Genomic DNA, 24,028 nt, shown 5'->3' with positions numbered 1-24,028 from the left:
AACCAAGTTGTCTTGCTGCCTAGATTCCACTAGAATGTTAGCTCCTAGAAGGCAAAAGATTTTTGTCTATTTTGTTCCCCTCTGTATTCACCTGTGCCTAGAATAGTGCCTGTACTTAATAAATGCTATTACAAGTATTGAATAAATGAGTTCCTCAGGTATGAGCCAAACATGAATACACTGTGACTCCCAGCTTAGGACCCCTGTATCTAATTTCTATTAAAGCCTCTCTCCCTAGGCATGCAGTAAGTGGACAGCTAAGAGTGGCAAAAGCAGCCCCCATCCTTTTTTCAATTTCTCCTTTTGGTGGTCGTCCACTTTACTGTGGAATGTGGCAATAGTGGGCACTTCATTTTCTTAGAGCATCAGCCAAACCTTATACAGAAAGAGTCCCATTTTATTTTATTTTTTTGTCTTTTTGCCATTTCTCAGGCTGCTCCCGCAGCATATAGAGATTCCCAGGCTAGGGGTCGAATTGGAGCTGTAGCTGCCGGCCTATGCCAGAGCCACAGCAACCCGGGATCCGAGCCGCGTCTGCAACCCACACCACAGCTCATGGCAACACCAGGTCCTTAATCCACTGAGCAAGGCCAGGGATCGAACCCGCAACCTCATCGTTCCTAGTCGGATTTGTTAACCACTGAGCCACGACGGGAACTCCAAGAGTCCCATTTTGACATCCTGCCACACACATATAACAATAGTACTTATTTGTTTACAGGTTGTCTCCATCTATTAAATCATAAGCCCCCAGAGGACAGAGACTGTGTTATGTTTCTCTTCACATGTATATATCTAATATATCATACAAACGAGGTACTCAGTGAAGTTTATAGAGTTTGTGGATGAATAAGCATACTCTAGCAGGAGTAATAATTCCAAATATATGGCATAAAGCCAGAGATCAAAGTCCAAAACTCTTTTTCTAGTATTCTCTAGGAGAAATCTTTTAAATATTTTAGCAAAATTACAGAATTGCTTGCACTTTCGTATCACCATGCTAGATGTTCTCTGCCACCCCTATAGATCTGCTTCACCTCTTAGGGATTACATCAGCAAGTTTCCTTCCTCTCAGGCTTCTGGTTGAGCTCAGCTGATGGAGGGCACTAGGAGATCAGAAGGCAATAGGAGAGAGGGATCACTATATTTATTACCCTGGCTCCCTCCATTTTGGCCACATGTTGGCAGTGGTACTGCATCCTATCTTGCTGTTTCCCTGCTCCCATCCTAATTATATTCTCTTAAGTTGCCTCTTTGGAGTGTGCCATCTGTTTCTTGCTGAGTTCCTGACAGATACAATAATATTTTCAATTTTTAGAGGGTGCACTATATATACAACACTTTTTTTTAATATGAGAAAAGTCTGTTCTCTTTTCTTGAAGTTTGGTTTATGTTATACTTCCAGGCACATTGGATATTGGTAGCTCTGAAATAGCTGGAAAGCGGAACCTGAAATTATGACACATGCCTTTCCCTGTTTTCTACCTGCTCAAATATACAGGAAAAAAGTCCATTTACAGTTGGTTTTATATTTTTTCCAATTATAAAAGGAATACACATTTATTTTAATATTTTTTCAGATGCAGACAGTATGAAAAATAACCCCACATAATCCACTAGGTAGAGAAAATTACTGTTAGAATTTTAGTCATTTTTTTCCTACAATAATATTTATCCAATGAGGCAGGAAAATTATCTTGAGAATACATTTTCCAATATTTATAATATGTAATACATTGTCTTTGTGTGCATATGCGTATTATGGGGTGTTACTCTCAGTCCATAGAAATAAATCTTGCATTTCTTTTTTTTTTCTTTTTTCTTTTTTTTATTGAAGTATAGTTCATTTACAAAGTTTTGTTATTTTCTGGTATACAGCAAAGATATATATAATTTTCAATATTCTTTTCCATTATGATTTAATCCAGAATATGGAATATAGTCCCCTATGCTATACAGTAGGACACTGTTATTTATTTTATTAGTTATTTAAAAATATTTTTTTGTCTTTTTAGGGCTGCACTTGCAGCATATGGAGGTTCCCAGGCTAAGGGTCGAATCAGAGCTATAGCCGCCTGCAACAGCCACAGCCACAGCAACGTGGGATCCGAGCCTCATCTGCCACCTACACCACAGCTCACAGCAATGCTGAATAATCCTTAACCCACTGAGCGAGGCCAGGAATCGAACCTGTGTCCTCATGGATGCTAGTCAAATTTGTTTCCACTGAGTCATGATGGGAACTTCTAAAAAAATTTTTTATGCTGGATTTACAATGTTCTGTCAATTTCTGCTGTACAGCAAATTGGCTCAATTATACATATATACATATATTTTTTTTTTCTCATATTATCTTCCATCGTGTTCCATCACAAGGGATTAGGTATAGGTCCCTGTGTTATACGGCAGGACCTCAATGCTTATCCACTACAAATGCAGTAATTGCTTGCATTTCTTTAGATCAGTGTCAACCTAACCCTAAGTTCCCACCCTGCCAAGCTGGTGGGAAAGTCAATCTCAGTTATTTTTGAGCATTTCTTCTCCATATAGTATTGTACAAAGTTTCTAGGGCCTTAATTATTGTGGAAATGCTTGGATTTACTTCAAATTCTTTGGTACTCGGTCCACATTGATTTACTGCTGAACTTCCCTTTTGTGCCATCTTCCCTCCAGGCCTGATGACTCCAGTATTCCTTTACCACATTTAGAGCTCAAGAATCTGGAATCAAGTGAGTGAATTTGGCAGCCCCTTGTATCCAGGTACAGCTTTCCTTTCTGAGGTTTTGCCACCTTCCTGGGTTCTGTCACAGAGCAAGACAGCAGTCTTGGATGTTCACTCAACTTACAGGCTTCAGACTTCTGAAATCTTGAGGCACCCTCGAAGGCATTCCTTTCTTTTATCCCCTTCTCATTTCAAAAGACAGGGAGAGCCTGTGTTGTCTCCATGCAGCTTTTTCTTTTCTCATTTTCTTTTCTTTCTTCCTTTCTTTCTTCCTTTCTTTCTTCCTTCCTTTCTTTCTTTCTTTCTTTCTTTCTTTCTTTCTTTCTTTCTTTCTCTTTCTTTCTTTCTCCTTCTTTCTTTTTCTTTCTTTCTCTCTCTCTCTCTCTTAGAATCTCAACAAAATAAACTGTCACATACAGTGAAGTGAAAAGTATCTGAGGGAGAGTTGTTATGTATATGTTACAGAGTTGAATTCTTTTTTGGATTCTTTTCCATTGTGGGTTGTCACAGGATGTTGAATGTAGTTCCCTGTGCTGTGCAGTGGGTCCTTGTTGTTTGTTTATTTTATGTATAATGGTACGTGTATATTAGTCTCAGGCCTAGTTTATCCCTCTCCCTCCTTTCCCCTTGGTGGTCATGGGTTTGTTTTCTTTGTCTGTGGATCTCTTTCTGTTTTGTGGATGGGTTCATTTGTATTGTTTTTGGATTCCACATATAGGTGATATATAGAAAGAAAACTGCCACAAATATTTCTATCAAATTTTATATACTTATTGTAAAACTTGCTTTTTAATATGAAAATTCTACCACAAACATTTATTCATGTCACATGCTTTTAAATGTCTGTGAAACCATAAATTATTCCATCATATGAATGTATCATAATTTATTTAACCAACATTTGATAGCCTTGAGATAGCTCACTCTAAAGATAGCCTAATCTCTACCCACTACCACCTTTTTTTTTTTTTTTTTTTTAATAGCTACTCAGAGACTAAAGTCCTCTCTGGTAATGCTAAAGCTTGGAATAGAGCAAATTGGCATTAATAGACATAATCTAGAAGAATAACACTTTAGCATTATATCTAAACTGTGTAATATGGGAGTTCTCTGGTCGCACAGTGGTTAAGGATCAGTGTTGTCCCTGCAATGGCTTGGGTCACTGCTGTGGTGTGGGTTTGATCCCTGGCCCGGGAACTTCCACATGCTGTGGGTGAGGCCAAAACTATGTGATATAATTTTCCTTCCCTCAGTATGTGTGACCAAAAGAGAAGCTTGTACAAAGGCCACTGGCATACTTGAGTTGTTCAGAATTTTTTTTTTTTTCAGAAATTAAGCTATTATTACAGAATGTCATCTAGATAGCTGAGTAACAATAAATGTCCATGGGAAAATTCCAACTTGGCTCTTATTAGAATTTATTTAATTCTAAAAAAATCCTGAAGTAAATGTCTTTAAATAGAGACGTACTGCTGTTTTTCTGGCTTATTCTTTCTGCAAAATACCCTTATTGATCAATTTTGCAACCGCTGGTTAAGAATCAGAATGTACCCTAAGCCAAATCCTTAAATCATGCTTAAAAGTGCTGAAAGCCACTAATTCCAAGAGACCAAAATGTTCCTTCTGTTTGTCTACAAGTGGGGCTCTGATAGAAGAGCCACTCTAAGAGTTCCCTAGTTGCCTAGTGGTTAGGGATCTGGCGTTGTCACTGCTGTGCCTTGGGTTTCTGCTATGGTGTGGGTTGGATCCCTGGCCTGGGAACTTTTGGATGCCATGGGTGAGGCAAAAAAAAAAAAAAAAAAAAAAAAAATCCAGCCAATCACCTTCAACTCACAGAGCCACTAATATATTCATAGAAGGGATTGATGAAAATGACAGGTTTTGGAGTTAGATATTTCTCTCTCATTCAACAAATATTTCTAACCTTACTATATGCCAAGTATTATTACTAAGATGCTGAGAATTTCTCAGTAAACAAAACTGATAAAAATTCCTGAGGAGCAATGTTATGGGATGAAATCAAAGAGGAAATCAGTTGGGATTGCAGAAGGTATAGGGCCTTTAGGCCATAGAAAGGACTTTGAATGAGATAGAAAGCTATTAGAAGGGTTTGTACAGAGAAATTGCAGGACTGACACTGTGTAAAAGAATTATCCTGACCTTTGTGTTGAGAACAGACTAAGAACAGAGGCTAAGCAGGTTAACAAGATCAAGACTATTACAGTAATCTAAGTGAGAAATGACGGTGGTTTGGACCAGAGTTGTAATGGTGAGATGTAGGAAGTAGTTGGTATATTTTGAAGACAGAGTCAACAATGCTTTGCTAATGAATTGAATGTGGCGTGAAAGAAAGAAAGAGGTTTCAGAATAGCTAACATTTGATAACTTACAAAGAAGAGTTTTTATGTGCCATTCACACTAGTCTTTTTTAACATTGCTCTGAGCTTATTGTGGTATATGTATTGGGATTTCTCTGTAAAATGAGTGTAATTTTCCCTAAATTACAGGTATGTGGCAACTAGGGAAGTTGTTTGCATGCCAATTCAAATCATCCTATGTAAAAATACTGTTATGGAGTTCCCACTGTGACACAGCAGGATTGGCAGCATCTTAGGAGTGCTGGGACACAGTTCCATCCCCTGCCTGGCACAGTGGGTTAAGCAGTTGAGGCACAGGGTGTAGGGCACAGTTGTGGCTGGGATCTGATCCCTAGCCGGGGAACTCCATATGCTTCGAGGAGGCCAAAAAAGAAAAATAAATAAAAAACAAAAATAAAAATGCTGTTATAAGATACAGCAGTTATCCTAGTACCTTTTATTTATTTTTTTTAACTTGAAACTAAGCCCTTTATAAAGACCATAGCAGGAAAACAGGGTACTTTTTAAAACATTGCTGCATATAAAATGTTTGAAATTTTTAATTTTCTTTTATGCATAAAGTATGGGGAAATACAACAAATCAAAACTAATTTTTTGTGAAGAGACATTGCATTTTTTTAGACTGTTTCAAAGTCAATGTGTATTCTACAAAAGAGAATGATTTTGTAAATTAACAGATTGAAGAGTAGGTGCTGGCGTCATATACTTTCTAATAAAAAAATCAAATAAATATTACATACTGAAATCTAAACAAACATACAAACAAAAAACCCAAAACCAAATAGCTAATGTTTTTGGCCTGAGCAAATGGAAGGATGGAGTTGCAATGAATTGCAACAAAGGAGAGATGGGAGGAATAGGTTTGTGGGGAAAATGATGAATATGATTTTGTATAGTTCAAGTTTAGGATGTCTGAGATTCTAATGTCGATATAGAGTAGTTAGTTGGCATATAAGTCCAGGCTAGAGACCAAAATTGGTCATCATAGAGGGGTTATTTAGAGCCATGAGACTGGAGGGAGAGTAGGTTGTAAAGAGTTCCAAGAATTCAATGCTGGTACACTCCAATGTTAAGACAGAATGGGGTTTGTATTTAAGCCTAGCTACTTAACAAGCTCTGAGACCTTTGATGACTTATTTCACCTCTCTGAACCTTTGCTTTTATTGTTACTATTGTTGCTTAAAGTAAAATTGAGATCATATTGGTCAGTATCCTTTATAATTACCATGATGACTAAGTGAATATCTCATTGAAAGTGCTTAGCATGCTGCTTGGCACACGATAAATACTCAATAACTATGAGCTACTATTATTACTACCTTTAAAACCAATATTTGTCTTCTAAAATGTTGTTGGTTGCCTTAGTGATAGTATTCTCATATAATCAATATAATAAGAATGCCTGTTACTTATCTAAATAAGAGGTGGCAAACTGGAAGTAGACAGCCACTCCCTCTCCCCTATCTAATATCCTAAACAGGTTACACTTTTAGCCGAGAGCCTTCTTTTTTTTTTTTTTTTTTTTTTGGTCTTTTTGCCTTTTCCTGAGCCACTCCCACAGCATATGGAGGTTCCCAGGCTAGGGGTCTAATCGGAGCTGTTGCTGCTGGCCTACTCCAGAGCCACAGCAACTTTGGATCCGAGCCGCATCTTCGACTTACACCAGCTCACAGCAACGCCGGATCTTTTAACCCACTGAGCAAGGCCAGGGATTGAACTGAAACCTTACGGTTCCTAGTCGGATTTGTTAACCACTGCGCCATGACAGGAACTCCCCAAGAGCCTTCTTTGTCAACTTTTTAGCTTTTGAAGTTCTCTTACTGCTTAATTTTGCTTTACTCTCTTTCGAAAAGTTTGAGGGTTTTTTTTTTTTTGTCTTTTTTGTCTTTTGTTGTTGTTGCTGTTTCTTGGGTCGCTCCCACGGCATATGGAGGTTCCCAGGCTAGGGGTTGAATCGGAGCTGTAGCCACCGGCCTACGCCAGAGCCACAGCAACGCGGGATCCGAGCCGCGTCTGCGACCTACACCACAGCTCACGGCAACGCCGGATCGTTAACCCACTGAGCAAGGGCAGGGACCGAACCCGCAACCTCATGGTTCCCAGTCGGATTCTTTAACCACTGCGCCACGACGGGAACTCCAGTTTGAGGTATTTTTATTTAGCTGCCAAGATCTATGACACATAGTAATACTCTCCTTTAAAGCTTTAGCATTCAATATGGCTGACTGCTACAAAAATAGAAACATGGATGGTGAAGTTTGAAATAGGGACATCCTTCTTTAGCATATTTGATTGATTGATTGTTTTTTTCTTTTTTCTTTTTGTCTTTTTGCCTTTTCTAGGGCCACTCCCACAGCATATGGAGGTTCCCAGGCTAGGGGTCTAATCGGAGCTGTAGCTGCTGGCCTACGCCAGAACCACAGCAACGCAGGATCCGAGCCTCGTCTACGACCTACACCACAGCTCATGGCAACGCCGGATCCTTAACCCACTGAGCAAGGCCAGGGATCAAACTCACAACTTCATGGTTCCTTAAGTCAGATTCGTTCACCACTGAGCCACTAAGGGAACTCCTATTTTTCTTTTTAGGGCTGCACCCATAACATAGAGAAGTTCCCCAGCTGGGTTAGTGGTTAAATTGGAGCTGCAGCTGCTGGCCTTCACCACAACAATGCCAGATCCCAGCTGCATCTCACGGCAACGCTGGATCTTTAACCCACTGAGTGGGGCCAAGGATCGAACCCAGATCCTCATGGATACTGGTGGGGTTTGTTACTGCTGAGCCACGGTGGGAACTCCTGTTTAGCACATTTGAGTAATCATTTGGTCTGGAAATTATTTCATCCTTTATTTTAAAAAAAGCCTTTTAATTTTCAGAAATAAATAAAATCTTGTTGAGGAGTTCACTGTGGCTCAGTGGGTTGACGATCCAGCATTGTCACTGCTGCAGCTCAGGTTATTGCTATGGTGAGGGTTCAATCCCTGGCCTGGGAACTTCCACATGCCGCAGGCAAGGCCAAAAGGAAAAAAATAAAAGTAAAATGAACTCTTAGTACCCTAGCAAAATAAAATGTATTCTGGTCTCATTTTCTTACAAATAACCCTGAGATTGTTTGGAAAACCACTTTCTATATTAAAAACAGGCATTTCTTCCTTTAATGGGTCAAAGCCAGCAATTTTTTTTAAGTGTCAAAATGGCTTCAGAGTTTCTTTTCCTTTGGCCTGTTGCTGAGGTGGCAAGGGTAACCATTGAGAAATAAAAGAACAGAGACATTTTAGGATCGAAAGAATATTCTTATAAATTAGGCAACATTTTTCATTTGTTGCATTTCTTTTTCTTTCCTCACAACAAGATGGGAAAATTCAAATTATTCTACCAGGAGGTTAATAATTCCTTAGATGTTCTAAGTGACGTGCCCTTTGAAATCAGTGTTTTCTAGAATTGAAGTCCAAAGTTACATGCGCAATTCCTTTTTCTGCTGCTAGGTGGCAATTAACACCTTGGAGAGAAATAAAATCACCTCACCACCACCCCTGTCCCCAACCAGAAAGAAACGTGCATTTTCTCTTCCTTAAGGTAAGCATTCTCTTAAGGAATTATCCCTTTCCTGCTTTGTTTTGTTTGAATGAATTTACATTCACTTTTTCCTTTAATTGTTAAGGATAACACACTACAAGTTCAACACAGGCTGCTATAGCTAGGGAAGAATAGATCATATCTCTTAAAGAGGGTGGTTTCCAGAGTGTATGTTCATGAGTGATATAGAGTAGGAAGTTGCTATAATTTCCCTGCAGCATTTTGTTTTTCTTTTTCTTTTCTTTTTCTTTTTTTTTTTTTTTTTGTCTTTTTAGGGCCACACCCAAGGCATATGGAGGTTCCCAGGACAGGGGTCCAATCGGAGCTGTAGCTGTCAGCCTACACCACAGCCACAGCCACAGCCACAGGGGATCCTAGCTGCATCTGTGATCTACACCACAGCTCAGGGCAATGCCAGATCCTTAACCCCCTGAGAGAGGTCAAGGATTGAACCTGCGTCCTCATGGATGCTAGTCGGGTTTGTTAACCACTGAGCCACGACGGGAACTCCAGCATTTTGTTTTCCTCAATTTTAGTAAAGAAAAATTTCCTGTGAAAGGAATTACAACTGGCCCACGTAGCATTATGCCAAATGTAATATAATTAAATATAAAACAAAAATGGAGAAAGAAAATAATTTTAAATTCAATGTGGTAAACTTGCCTTTCCAAGTGGACTATTGGAAAAACAATGAAATAATTCTTCATAAGAGTCACAAAGTGGTGCTGTACAAAAATATGTATATTTTTTTGAATAACCTACCCAGATTTATCTATTCCTAGCAAAATTATTTAAAGACTACACATATATTTACAAGTCAAGTGAATCTGATCTACATCCTTTTAAAAATATGTTTAATCGTGGACATTGCTTTTCATGACCTTCTTTCCCAAAAGAGTATATGTAGTGGGTGTTTGTTTTATATAAAATTCAAAATATCAAATCCCTGTTCAAAGAAGACTTCTCAGTTTGGGTCTTAAACTGAAAAGACTCTTCCCCAGGCTGAACTTAATGAAGCCTAACACCAAAAAGAAAAGCTGCTTCTGGCATTCTAGGCCTTCCGCACATCCAGATGGCCTGTCTGTAGCTTAGCCAGAACCAAACCCTTCCTGCTGCTGGCCTTGGATGACAGCCCCAGGCTACACCAGCTTCCATACTCTTTTAACTCTTCAGTGTCCAAGGTTTTTAAGAGGAGATGGATCTTTCACTGTGAATTTGGCTGAAAGGGTAAATCAAGTTTTAAACTTGAAGTTTAGTTTATAAAATTTTTATCCACATCCCCTTCCTCCACCCCTCCCATAGACTCCCTCCCACAGTAGCTCAGTCAGCCAATTGGCATCAGAGGGGCACCGTTTTGGAAGGGAGTGTGTGTGGGCAGCCTGCAGGTGAGGACAGGGCTGCCAAGGCAGACCATGCGGTTTGTCCTGTGCCTACACCCAATACCTGACTTGTGCCTTTCCAGAGCATTTGTATACACACAGCAGTCCTGCTGTTTAGGGTGTGGGTAATTTCAAAAAGTATTTTTTTAAAATAACTCGTTCACAAAACTTAAGTTCAGCAAATAAGAGTACATAAATGGGAGATATAAAATGACCATGCATGAATTTAAGTGAGATCTTTGAAGTAGCTGTGCCAGAAAAACAAAACCTACTCTGTTTTTTAAAAGTATCCTTGGAAATCTTACTAGTGGCAGCCATTGTTTTCAACTTGGATTTTCAAAGGTTTGTTTATATGTAGGAATTTCACCAGAAGGTAATACACAAAGCAAACTTCACGCTCTAAGGCAGAATTTCCCTATGGATTTGTTCTTCTCCACATAGAGAGGTGTTATTAACTTATAGTAGGAGTGCTTCTCAGTTGATCAGAATAGATATTTTCAGATGAAAGCCCACATATTTTTTTTCTTTGCTTTTTAGGGCCGCACCTGTGGCATATGGAAGTCCCCAGGCTAGAGGTCAAATTGGAGCCACAACTGCTGGCCTACGCCACAGCCACAGCCACAGCCACAGCAACACCAGATCATTTAACCCACTGTGTAAGGCCAGGGATCGAACCCATATCTTCATGGATACTAGTTCAGTTCGTTTCCGCTGAGCCACAATGGGAACACCTCCTTGTTTTTGAATCTTGTTTCTTAGTTCTGTGTTCACTGTAATTTATTATTATTATTATTATTATTATTATTATTATTATGCCTGTTGCCAAGCTATTCCACTTTCCACAGAGTTGATTAGAGATTGAGAAACCCAGACCAACATAAAGTCCTGGTTTCCAGGTCAGACTACATGAACATAGATTGAAAAAAAGAAAAAAAACAGCAAAAGTGCTAACTTTTCCAACAGTCTTAAAGAAAACAAGATGAACAAAAATTCCAAGAAGGAGCCTAGAGCGTAGAGAATGAAATTTAAAAACGGGAACCCACAGAAGAAAGAATGGAAGGATAAAAAAACTGTCTCGTACTGAGATGAAAATAAAGTATATAAAAGAGAAAATAAAAATAGATTGTATATATCTATTGCTTTGCAGTGTTTGGCCTGGGGTGTTGGGTAGCTGCTCCAAGCAGCAGAACCTCTCAACAACTGACATAAAAGGGCACCCAGGCACCTGCTTCCCATTTGTGGCTTCAGAACTGAAACCCCTCCCTTGACCCTCTCCATCCACCTAGCTCTGTTCAGATCTTCACTCCCCTGGCTTCAGCTTTACTGCTTGCTTCTCAGCATTTGCCTGGCTCTCAAATGCACAAGGTTGTCTTCTGGGCCGTGAACTTGTCTCTTTGCAACTTAGATGATGAAAACTGGGACTCATCATCCAGCTATATTTTCTCAGGCCACTTTGGGCAATATTTTCCCCTATTGGACCTAGTCCTCAAGATTCTTCCTTCTGTAAAAAGCACAATGAACTAAACAGACATTTGGGAAAGATTTAGCCTCAGGGGAGATAAAATATCACTTCTGCTTCAATGCACATTTCCAGAAAATAGGCTGAGATCATCTAAATGCAGAAGGTGCAAAATGATCCATCATAAATGTCTATTTTTTCAGTTTTACATATACCATGTTACTAATAACTGTTGGATTTCAGTGGGATTTTCACAGAATGATAAAATACTACTTCCACCAGAAAGTAAATGTGAGGAAAAAATTCATGAAAGAAAAAAAGGAACTAACATATAGGGTTAAATGTCAACTTTTCCTCTTAAAAATCTGAAGAAAAGTCCAATTAAAGGAAAATATAGTTTTAGAATAAGTCATCTAATGTTGATTTAATGCTTTTTTTTTAATGTGCATTTTATTTGTGAGAAAAGAATTTTACTTCTGCTTTCATTCTGAGGAGGGGGACAAAAACTCGGGTGCATCATTCCTGTGTCCTAGTCAGAAGAAAATTGTTGGTATGAGAAATGTTAAAAAACTATTAAAAATAGTAATTTTCTGGAGTTCCCGTCGTGGCGCAGTGGTTGACGAATCCGACTAGGAACCATGAGGTTGCGGGTTCGGTCCCTGCCCTTGCTCAGCGGGTTTATGATCCGGCATTGCCGTGAGCTGTGGTGTAGGTCGCAGACGCGGCTCGGATCCCGCGTTGCTGTGGCTCTGGCGTAGGCCGGTGGCTACAGCTCCGATTCGACCCCTAGCCTGGGAATCTCCATATGCCGCGGGAGCGGCCCAAGAAATAGCAACAACAACAACAACAAAAGACAAAAAGACAAAAAAAAAAAAAAAAAGTAATTTTCTTCCCTAATTAGACTGTGGTGTTTTTCACTACTTTCCCCACTTCACCGTGAGAGTATGTATAAAAAAAGGCATCCTTGCATACAACCCTTTGACCAGATTTCACAACTCCTGTTCTATGCTAATAAGAAATCTTTACTTAGTTTCAGTCTTTCCAAATAAGCTGAAATTTTGGACACAGCAAATACCAGCTTAGTCCTCTCTATCCTCTGGTCCTTGACCCCTGGCTAAAACCTGGCTTGGTCTGTTCCTTTAAAAAGGTGAAGCTAGACCCTGTTTTTCCAGAGCACTTTTATCTTAATGCAGGGCCACACAAAACTGTGGGGAGCTCCACTCAGGCCCAGGGGGAAGATAGACTGGCTGCCATCCAGTTTAGCTGGCTCAAGAGAGGTCAGTTTCCTTGTCCTCTCAATAGACTGTCCCTTCTGTGCTGACCTTTAACTAACTGGCAGGGCTCTCAAGCTCTGACACTGCTTCCTCTCTGCCCACACTCTTCTTCCCCACATGTACGTCCTTCTTAAAAGAGGGAAGAGCCTGAGAAGAAGGTGCTGGGAAGAGGAAAAGTGAAGTCCTGACTTTCAAACCCCTAAGGGTTTTCCCCCTTCTTGATTCATTTAAAAGTATATCAAGACAAAGCATGCAAAATTTGCAAAAACATTGAGAATTTAGTGTGGTCTATGCCTCAGGGTAGATAGCTTACAAATCTCAGGAGAATATTCTAGCTCTTCTATAAATATCTCATTGTTTATTTGTTGATTTTTATGGCCTTGCCCCTGATGTGCAGAAGTTCCCTGGGCCAGGGATTGAACCTGCACCACAGCAATGACCCGAGCCACAGCAATGACAATGCTAGATCCTTAACCCACTAAGTCACCAGGGAACCCATCTCGTAGTCTTTTTTTTTTTTTTTTTGCTTTTCAGGGCTGCACTTGTAGTATATGGAAGTTCCCAGACTAGGGGTCAAATCAGTGCTGCAGCTGCTGGCCTACACACAGTCCCAGCAATGCCAGATCCGAGCCACGTCTGCAACCTATACCACAGCTCATGGCAGCACCTTAACCCACTGAGTGAGGCCGGAGATCGAACCTACATCCTCATGGATCCTAGTCAGGTTTGTTAACCACTGAGCTGTGGAGTGAACTCCTCTCATAGTCTTTGTAATGGAACTTTTTGCAAACAGTTTGCTTTCTTTTTATAATTAGTGTGATCAGTAGTTTCATTGTGTAGAAATAGATTCCAAGAAAAATTACAATGCCTATAAACAGTGATCAAATCGCTTAAAGATGCTAAAGACATTAAAAATGCAAATGATCTGGAGGTTAAGCATCCAGAATTGTCACTGCTGTGGCTGTGGTTACAGCTGTGGTGAGAATTCAGTCCCTGGCCTGGGAATTTCCACATGCCACAGGTGGGACTAAAAGAAATAGAAAAAAATGGAAATGATTTATCTCTTAATCATTTAATTAATTTTGAAAGCGAGCCAACCAACATATACTTAAAAACCCTCTGTACCATGCTTAAAATTTTTTTTAAAAGTAAAGAATATGCAGTAACAATTGTAAAATTTCGAAGTGTATTTAGGAGTTCTCTTGTGGCACAGCAGGTTAAGGATCTGGTGTTATCACTGCAGTGGCTTGGTTGCTGCTATGGCACAGGTTTGAATCCTGGCCTGGGAACTTCCACACGCTGTGGGCATGGCCAAATAAAAGAAAATAGTACCTTTACAATTATAAAAACAAAGATTTGATTGTATTTTCCTGATTTTTTGTCCCTTTTAGTGATGGTGCCTCAGTGGCATGTATGGCATCTCTCCTCCTGCTAACTTGGTACCAAAGAAACCCTCCCTCATTTGAGGGTATTTAGAACCCTTTCCTCTAGCCCATTCTATTTACCCTCCAAAAGCTGGCATTCAGCTGAAACCAGAGGGGAAAAAAGTCTTTTCTCAGTTTACTGGCAGCGTGTTGAAGGCAATTGACCACTTTTCAGTAGAAAACATTTCCTTCCCCTATTATGTCACCTCTGCCCCTTAAAACACTTTACAGAGCTCTGGCTGAGCCCTCTCATGATTGCCAGACAGTGGCTTCCTTTAAAAAAACTTAGAAGCAGCTGGTGTCATACATAGACATTTTCTTTAAAGAAGAATTATTGGAGTTCCCGTCATGGCACAGTGGAAACGAATCTGACTAAGAACTATGAGGTTGCAGGTTTGATCCCTGGCCTTGCTTGGTGGGTTAAGGATCTAGCGTTGCTGTGAGCTGTCATGTAGGTGGCAGATGTGGCTTGGATCCAGCATTGCTGTGGCTATGGTATAGGCCGACAGCTGTAGCTCCGATTAGACTCTTAGCCTGGAAACCTCCATATGCCATGGGTGTGGCCCTAAAAAGCAAAAAAAAAAGAATGATTGATCCCCACCCATAATGTATGCACAGTAAAGAGCATCATAGAACTGGAAAAGAGCTTCCCAATTCAATCCTACCCATGAATTTTACTGTACCATGGACCACCTTGTCAGTCTGGTGAAGCTTGTAAATTCCTTCTCAGAATAATGCTTTTAAGAGCATAAAATAAAGTACTTGAGGCTGGATACCTTCCTTACATCATGAACAAAAATGAATTCAAAATGGATCAAAAACCATACAAAAATGCAAGAGCCAAAACAATACAAACAATTTTTAGAAGAAAACCTAAGAGTATACCTTATGACTGTAGCTTAGGCAGTAGTTTCTTTTGACTTTTTAAAAATAGCTTTAGTGACATATAATTCATATGCCAAAGAATTCATCTATTTAAGTATGTAAAGTTTTAGTACATTTACAGAGTCGTGCAACCATCACCATGATCTAATTTTAGAACCTAACTTATGTTTTGTTTTTTTAAATAATAAGGGTTCACATACAGAGATTTGTTCACATATAGAGATGATCGAACAATGGCTAGGGTATGGATTTTTCTGTCTCTCTGTTCTGCCATTATTGCTTTTTTCCTCAAGAAAAAAAAAGCTTTATTAGATTAAGCCATATACTATATAATTCACTCATTTAAAGTATGCAATTCAAGGAGCTCCCATTGTGGCTCCATGGGTTAAGAACCTAACTACTATCCGTGAGGATGAGGGTTCAATCCCTGGCCTCACTCAGTGGGTTAAGGATCCAGTGTTGCTGCAAGCTGTGGTGTAGGTTGCAAAAGTGACTTGGATCTGGCGGTGCTGTGGCTGTGGCATAGGCCAGCAGTTGCAGCACTGATTTGACCCCTAGCCTGGGAACTTCCATATGCCGCGGGTGTGGCCATAAAAAGAAAAGGAAAAAAAAGTGTACAATGCAATAGTTTTTGGTATATTCAGAGCTGTACATTCATCACCTAGGCAATAGTTGTACTGTAGTACAGTAAAATTTAAAATTTTAGTGCTGCAGATAATACTATAAAGTCAGTGAAAAGGCAGCCCAAAGAATGGAAGAAAATATTTACAAATCATACATCTGGTAAGGAACTTGTATCCAGAATATATAAAGAACTCTTACAGCTCAATAATTAAATGACCCAATTAAAAAATGGGCAGACTCTCTGAATAGACATTTATCCAAAGAGGACATACCATGACCCATAACCCATAGACATGTGAGAAAATACTCAGCATCATTAACCATTAGGGAAATGTAAATCAAAACCACAGTGAGATACCATTTCATATTCACTAGGATGGCTATAATCAAAGACACACACTAACAAGAGTTAGAGAGAATTCTGAGAAATAAGAACCCTCAAACATATATCCACATAAACATTCGCACATGAATACTCATGGCATTTCAGCTATTATTCATATTATCTGAAAAGTGGAAACACCCTAAATGTCCATCAATATGAATAAAATCCATGCAATGAAATATTAGATGGCAACAAAAAGAAATGAGGTTCCCTGGTGGCCTAGCAGGTTAGGGATTTGGCATTGTGGCTCTGGTTACAGCTGTGCGAGGGTTGGATCCTTGGCCCAGGGGAACTTCCACATGCCAAGGCCCCCCCCCCCCGCCCCCCGCAAAAAAGAAATGAGATCCTAGGGTTGGGGGATAGAGAGGAACAGAGTAGGGAGTACTACTAAGGAGTATGTGTTTCTTCTTGTGGTGATGAAAATGTTCTAAACTTAGATTATAGTGATGGTTGTATAATTCTGTGACTATATTAAAGCCTTTGAACTGTACACTTTAAATGGGGGAATTTTATGTTATATGAATCATATCTCAAAGATACTTAAGAAAAATGAAATGCATAGAAATCCAAAGGACACCAATTCTATTGAAATGTAGTTATTAGAATATTAAAAAACAAATATGTGATGTAGTAATAAATGTACTTCTTTACTAATATGTTAAAAATAAGATGCAATCACAGCAAGTCTATTTGGTACCATAATTTTGAAGTAGTGATGAATAGATATGGTATTTTGAGCTAATAGCAACAAACGTAAAAGCAATAAGAAAATGACTTCTCTTAGTGAAATATCATAAGTACTGCTAAGACTCTGTGGTTTCTTATGTGCATTAATAATCAAAAGACTGCATGGTTAATTTAAGCCTGCAAATGGGAGGAACTGAAAGACCTGGCAGAATTAGGAGAGATCTTGAAGGAAATGCTAGATTTCATTTAGAGGCCAATGAAAATAATGATGTAATTTTTTTCCCCTTTTAAATTCACACCCTCAATTCTGTCTGTAGACATCCTGGGGATCCATCAAGAGAGTTAGTGAGAAAGCTGGTTTAAAATCCACTCCTCCTGACTTAGTCCAGTTCTTTATCTAATTCTACTCTTTTTTTTCTCTCTCCTAATAAAGGGAATTAGGTAGAAGAGAGCAAGTTTTATTTAAACTGCTAGAGTGAGTCAGTTCTTTTTTTTTTATATTCCATAATTATTTTTAATTACAACAATAATAAAAACTCCATTAATGAAGCAAATCTTGTTAGAAACTAATTAATAAAACTTGGTAGAATTCAAATTGGAAAGAGTTTGAATTGACAATTCTGAGTGCATAGTGGTAAGAAACTATCTATCATACAGTAATTAAAGAACATTTTAAATCTTACCCTTCAGTTGTATCTTCATAGCTCTTTTATAATTGTAGGTAACTAGCTAGTTAACTAATTCCAAAGCAAATATAGTCATCACTGTATACAATTTTCTTTTCATGTTCAATAATATCTAGTGATTGGTTTGCATGGTTTAGGAAGAATGCCTGTTCTTTAAATTTTTTTTTTTTACAAAATAAAATACATATATTTAAACACAATTACATTCACAGATTATTATATCATGGATCTTAAACATATTAAGCGACTCCCTTTGGAGAAGTGGAATGGAAAATATGCTGAGACAAATAGGAAGTTTATTCTATACTTTATCCCATTTTGTATGGCTTTCATCTTCACTATTCAGTATTATCTATTACATTTCAATTTTTCTTTAAAAATTAGCATTATATTAAAATTGTGTGTATTATGCAACTAAAATTTATAAAGAAGAAAGCCTTATATACCATTAAATATTTTATATAGCATAATAAAAAGAATAACTTAACTGGTAAGAATAACAAAAATAATACATCCTCTGAAAATAAGTAAAATATAAAATGCATAAGTTGGTTAAAAAACAGTGTTGCTATATAAATATGTCCTCACAATTTGTTACATCTCATTGAGTCAGTTCTAAAAAGAGAGGGCTCTAAGTGTTGCTGGTATGAAAGTTCCTAAAGAATAAAAAGGACTTTATTATTTTCTTGGGCCACACCCAAATGTTCTGTTCTGGGGTCAGGCATTGAACCTGTGCCACAGCAGTAACCTGAGTGATAACTGCCAATCCTTAACCTACTGAGCCACCAGGGAATTCCAAGAATAAAAAGGATTTTAACTATGACTCTCTTCTTCCTATTCCATCCCTGCCTCACCTCTACAACCACCATCACCCAGACAACTATATATACCACCACTACCGAAAATATTAGTATGTGCCTCCTTTTCAATAAAAGACATTGATTTAGAAAAATAATTATAGGAGTTCCCGTCGTGGCTCAGCGGTTAACGAATCTGACTACGAACCATGAGTTTGTGGGTTCCATCCCTGGCCTCGCTCAGTGGGTTAAGGATCTGGCATTGCCATGAGCTGTGGTGTAGGTCGCAGATGTGGCTTGGATCCTGTGTTGCTATGGCTCTGGCATAGGCCGGTGCTACAGCTCCAATTCAACCCCTAGCCTAGGAACGTCCATATGCCGTGGCAGCAGCCCAAGAAATGGCAAAAAGACAAAAAAAAAAAAAAAATTATAGTTTAAAGCTCTAATGGAATTTGATGTTTTCTCAAGAAGGAGTATTTTTAAGAATTTGTTTTGAATGCATGGTGAGGCAGACAAACTGCTAGCAGAGACTGAATTCATTGAAAATAGAGAGAGGTAATTGAGCTCAAATCACTGATTTTAGGTTTTGTAGAAATTGTGCCACTTTTCAATTTAGAGGGGAGTTTATTGGAACATGTTATCTTAAGAAATAGCTGCTGTTGGAGTTCCATTGTGGCTCCCTGGAAACAAATCTGACTAGTATCCATGAGGATGCAGGTTCGATCCCTGGCTTTGCTCAGTGGGTTAAGGATCCGGCATTGCTGTGAGCTCTGGTGTAGGTCGCAGACATGGATCTGATCTGGCGTTGCTGTAGCTGTGGCACAGGCCATCGGCTGCAGCTCTGATTCGACCCCTAGCTTGGGAACCTCCTAAAAAAAAAAAAAAAAAGAAAGAAAGAAATAGCTGCTGTTATATACATGTGGGCCCTAAGAAGTAGAAAGGAGAAAAATAGAGACAATCAAGCTGTTTGCCTTCATCATATTCAAGGTAACAATAAATACTGGTTGATTCCATATGTACACACAAATTGAGTAAGTTTCCAAAATGAGAAGAGAATGTGTGACATTCCCCATTATTTGAAACCTGGAACAAGGAGGTTTTGGGGTTCTAACCTTAATTGTGCCTTCTTTCCAAATCATCTCCACCATGTAATACAGTACTGCCTGATAGAGTAGTAGAACCTGGACCCTGGTTTGGGATTGGGCATTAAGACTGGTGTTCACTTAAGTATTGGAACTTACTAACAAGTTTGATAAATCGCAATCATACTGTTAGCACAGGTTCATATGCCCAATTCTCAATGAGACCAAACAGACCTAAACCTCAGAGTTTGGAGCAGAGATATTTATTGGAGGGCCATACAAGGAGGTAGGTGGCTCATGCCCTCCCAAACCCCAAACTCCTTGAAGGGGTTTCAACAAGTGATTTTTAAGAGCCAGGTGAGGGAAGGGAGTTGCAAGGTATGTGATCAGTTTGTGCATAATTTTCTGATTGGCTGATGGTGATAGGGCAGTGTCACAGGGATTAACACTATCAGTCCTTGGACTCAAGGAGGTTTGGGGGCTATGTGCTCATGGTCATCAAGGTGTTAACACCTTCCATTTGGTGGTGGTAGGGTCATATTTGTAAAACAACCCAGGAAATGTACATCAGATATGTCAGAGAGGAGCTAAAGCAGAGGATATGGGGGGAAGGGCCAGTGCCAGGAAGGCCCATAGGGTCCTGCTTGGTTAAAATATTTTCTAAATTTTTTAGAAAGGGACATGTTTTGACTATAGGGTTTTGTAATTCTTTCTGGCATCAAAAGTTCTCTGGGCAATATACTTTGTATACCAAAACACTGGAATGGAAAAGATAGGAATTTGGTTTTTGTTTGTTTATTTTTTTTGTTTGTTTGTTTCTGGCTGTTCCCACAGCATATGGAAGTTGCTGGGCCAGGGATTGAATCCAAGCCATAGCTGTGACCTACACCACAGGCCAGATCCTTAACCCACTATGTGGGGCCAGGGATTGAACCCATGTCACCACACAGACAATGCTGGATCCTTAACCCACTGTGCCACAGCAGAAACTCCAGGACAGGATATTTTAAATTGATGCTATTTGGAAAACCCAGGTTGAATGACCATCATAGTTACAGGCATCACAGATCAAGAGACTTGGAAGTGCAGTAAAAATAGATAGGAATTGAGAAGATCCAGAATAAGATCATCAGCCAGGATTCCAAATGATAGCAAGGTCATGAGGTTAGAATCCAGCAGTCAAGGTCCAGAGGTCCAGGTTCTCCTTCAGAGCAAGGATCAGGGCAAGCTACTGATCAAAAACCAATAGAGGAAAGGTAACCCGATGAATTAAAAGACTCTGGGGAGTGAGATTAGTTATCCAAGCTCCAGTAAGGGGCACTCTCCAGGGACTGATAGAGAACAAGTAGGTAAGACAGCCAAATTAAGACTTGGTAACAGAACCGCTCTTGTCTTGGGTCCAAAGACTTGCTGATTTTGATTGGAACAGAACTTAATCCCTGCAAAGCTAACCAGAACCTGCAAATGGAAGGAGGGGAGAGATGGGACAGAGGTTGGAGAGCATCAGCTGTTTTTGGTGGACAAGATCCTGAGAAATCACTTTATATACACACTTTTATCCTTTGATAATACTATTAATAGCAACAGTAATAATTATAGCTGTCATATGGCATTTAGATGTTACTGTAGTTACCACTTGACATGTTAATTTACTTAACCTTAACAATGTGCTTACTAAGTGGTACTAATATTATGTTCTTTGTTAAAAAGAGAAAAGTGAGGCACAGAAAAATTAAGTGATTCGTCCAAGGTCAAATAACTAGTGAGTGGTAAAGGTGGGATTGCTCTGGTTTCAGTCTTCCTCACTACTTCATAGCTCTCTTGGTGTGTGGGTAGTTGCACATATATTTGTGTATATATACCTATACACAGGGGTGGATGTGTGTACACATATCTCTATGTATATTTACACGTGTACACACACATGTAGAAACAGTGGTGTGCTGGAGCCAATTTGCAACTCTTCTCAACTCCACATTCAGTATCATTGTACTAGTAGCTTGAAATTGGTTATGGTGCGATTGCTTACAACAGGGAAGTGGCAAAGGCAAGAAGTCAGAACTTCATTTATTTGAAGGGCTGACTTAACAGCACACCACTGGGTGTACATATCGCATAGGTACACACATATATGAATAGGCATATATAACATATGTAATCAAAAACAAAAAATTTCCCTTATAAGCCACAAATATCTTAAAAATCCCCAAGTATAAAACAAAGTATAAAAATACTAAGTATAAGATCATGTAATAACTTTATTTTGAAATACTTTCCCTCACACCCAGCCTATACTGGTTAAAAAAAAAATCAAATAAAAAGAATATTTAGAAGATATTTGCTTATACAATGTTAAATGTCAATATAGGAAAAAATCCCTTGATAGGACTCTGTGAACAACATTATGTGATAGGTCTAGATCTATATTGCTAAAAGAAAACTACTCGGAAAAAACAAAAAACCAACTCTGATGTTTCTGTTTCACTTAGACTCACGACAGAATCAGCAGTGAAAAAGATACATTACAATGTCCATGCCTTTTAATGAAATGTGCCTTTGAGCTGCTGTTGAATTTTTTAATATGAAACTCATTGCTTGGGATCTGCACAACTTTTGTTGTTTAACTGAATAAAATCCTCCGGATGTGGATTAACTTCCTTTGCTCAATATTTATTATTGTTTCATCCACAATGAAATGGCAACTGTAAGCATTTTGATAAGTGGACTGAAAGGCTTCTAAATCTCCCTCTAGCCTCTTAGAATGAGCCCCATTATGTGCAGTAATCTGATTTTATAATTTCCGGCAGTGAAAACCAAACCTAAAGAGATGTTCTTGCCACCTCATATGACACGTAGGCAATAGCAGGCAGCTCTCCGGGTGCCCATGGATCCTTCTGGCCAAATGAGTGTCACAGAGTGTGTGCAAGGCTGGAGCTCTGGCCATGAGAACAAGAACAAATTTTGTAGTGATGCTCCAATTGTAGTAGGATGGAATCAGTAGGTAATGATAATAATACATGGGACTGGATCTTTTTTTTTTTTTTGTCTGAGCAAAACAAAACATTTAATTATTCTAAGCCTTATGTTCCTCTAAGGCCTGGTGTTCTGTATTTAACAAAAATGTATCTTGGGTGAAATGGTCATCTGAACAGATTCTGAGCATAGTCTTTACTTGTAATCGTATTGAAAGGCAATGGAGACCATATGACTGCCCTCTGGGGCGATAACTGCATCTCTTCATCTCGAAGGATAGAACTGAACACAACTAGCTTATTATTATTATTTCAAGTTTACATAAATAAAAAAGGGTCGTTATGCCTGAGCTGGAGGAAAGCAAAGCTCAAATAAATATATTCATGTATTTCATAAATATTTCATGGGTTTCATAGTCAAGGGATCAAATCAAAATTAAACAGCACAACTTGATAGCAACATTATGTTAAGTTTTACTCCCAAACCTATTGAAGTAAACTTAAAAAAAACTTTATTTTTTCATATGCTGCTTTGGAATCCTAAAATTATACTGAAATTACTTCAGAAGCCATAACATGCTATAGCATATCCATTTATCTTGATAGAGAAAGCCATTACAGAAGTTCCTGTCATGGCTCAGTGGTTAACAAACCTGACTAGCATCCATGAGGATGTGGGTTCAATCCCTGGCCTCGATCAGTGGGTTAAGGATCCGGCGTTGCCTTGAGCTGTGGTGTAGGTCGCAGACTTGGCTCAGATTTTATGTTACTGTGGCTCTGGCATAGGCCAGGGGCTACAGATCTGATTCAACCCCTAGCCTGAGAACCTCCATATGCTGCCGGTACGGCCCAAAAAGGCAAAAAAAAAAAAAAAAAAAAAAAGAAGAAGCTATTACAAAATTATTCATGAGTCCAGTTGGCTAGTGCTTCTTCTAGCTTTATTGGACATAATGAATTGATTAAGATTGGGAAGATCTTATTAATAATGATGAGTACCTTGCATGTGCTATTTTAAGAAAACTAGGGAAACCTGGAACTAAAATGACACTGTAAATCAACTATATTTCAATAAAAAAAATTTTAAAAACTAGAGAAGAAAAAAATTTAAAAGAGAAAAAAAAAACAAGCAAAGGATACTAGAGAATAAAAGGTAACTAAGCAGAGTTTGAGGGAGCTGGCTCAGTCTGAGTTTTTTCCTTGTTGCCATGGGTAATGTAACTTGTTAAACTTTTCATAGGAAAAATGACCTTGAAATCTGTTGTTATTATTATTATTAATTGTATCCTTATTTTCCTATTAAAAGAAAATAGGATAATAATTCTTGATGTACACAGAGATGCATAGGTGAGGAATTACCCAAAAGATTGCTTTAAAGCACTTTGCAAGTTCAGCGTACAATACTTTCACTGGGAGGTCCATTATTTCTCTACAAAGAGTAGGAGGAAATGCCATGGACTTTCCTGTCCTATGCTAGATTATTGCTACTATGTCTGAGGATTAGACATCTCAACACAGCACACATACAGTAATTCAGAAAGATATTATTACCCACCAAAATATAAATACTCAGGGACTTTTGCAGTGAGGCCATTCAATATCTTGACAGTGTATATTCAACCTTAAAAATCTGACTTCAGGGACATTATTATTGGATCATTTGCATCCAGAAGATTTCACCCATCATCATGCATGCTGCG

At 38.8% G+C, this 24,028-nt stretch overlaps 1 protein-coding gene across 17 annotated transcripts in view; it reads left to right on the top strand.

Moving 5' to 3' along the window:
- The window catches only part of PDE3B (phosphodiesterase 3B), a 324,331-nt gene that overhangs the window by 5,181 nt on the left and 295,122 nt on the right, over positions 1 to 24,028 (top strand). For 9 of the 17 annotated variants that reach the window (XM_085011952.1, XM_085011962.1, XM_085011956.1 and 6 more), the window contains exons 2-3: positions 2,674 to 2,760; positions 8,587 to 8,677. The gene's annotated coding sequence lies outside the window, so the exon portion shown is untranslated. The remainder of the gene's footprint in view (positions 1 to 2,673; positions 2,761 to 8,586; positions 8,678 to 24,028) is intronic. The other 8 variants (XM_085011945.1, XM_085011953.1, XM_085011957.1 and 5 more) reach the window with 2 other exon arrangements.

Source organism: Sus scrofa, chromosome 2, assembly GCF_054392235.1.
Source record: "Sus scrofa isolate SSC_HxYL_T2T_F1_AM1 chromosome 2, Sscrofa_HxYL_maternal_Yorkshire_Landrace_v2.0, whole genome shotgun sequence".
Lineage (NCBI taxonomy): Eukaryota > Metazoa > Chordata > Mammalia > Artiodactyla > Suidae > Sus > Sus scrofa.
The sequence above is the reverse complement of the archived record's forward strand: the minus strand, read 5'-3'. Positions and strand labels throughout refer to the sequence as shown.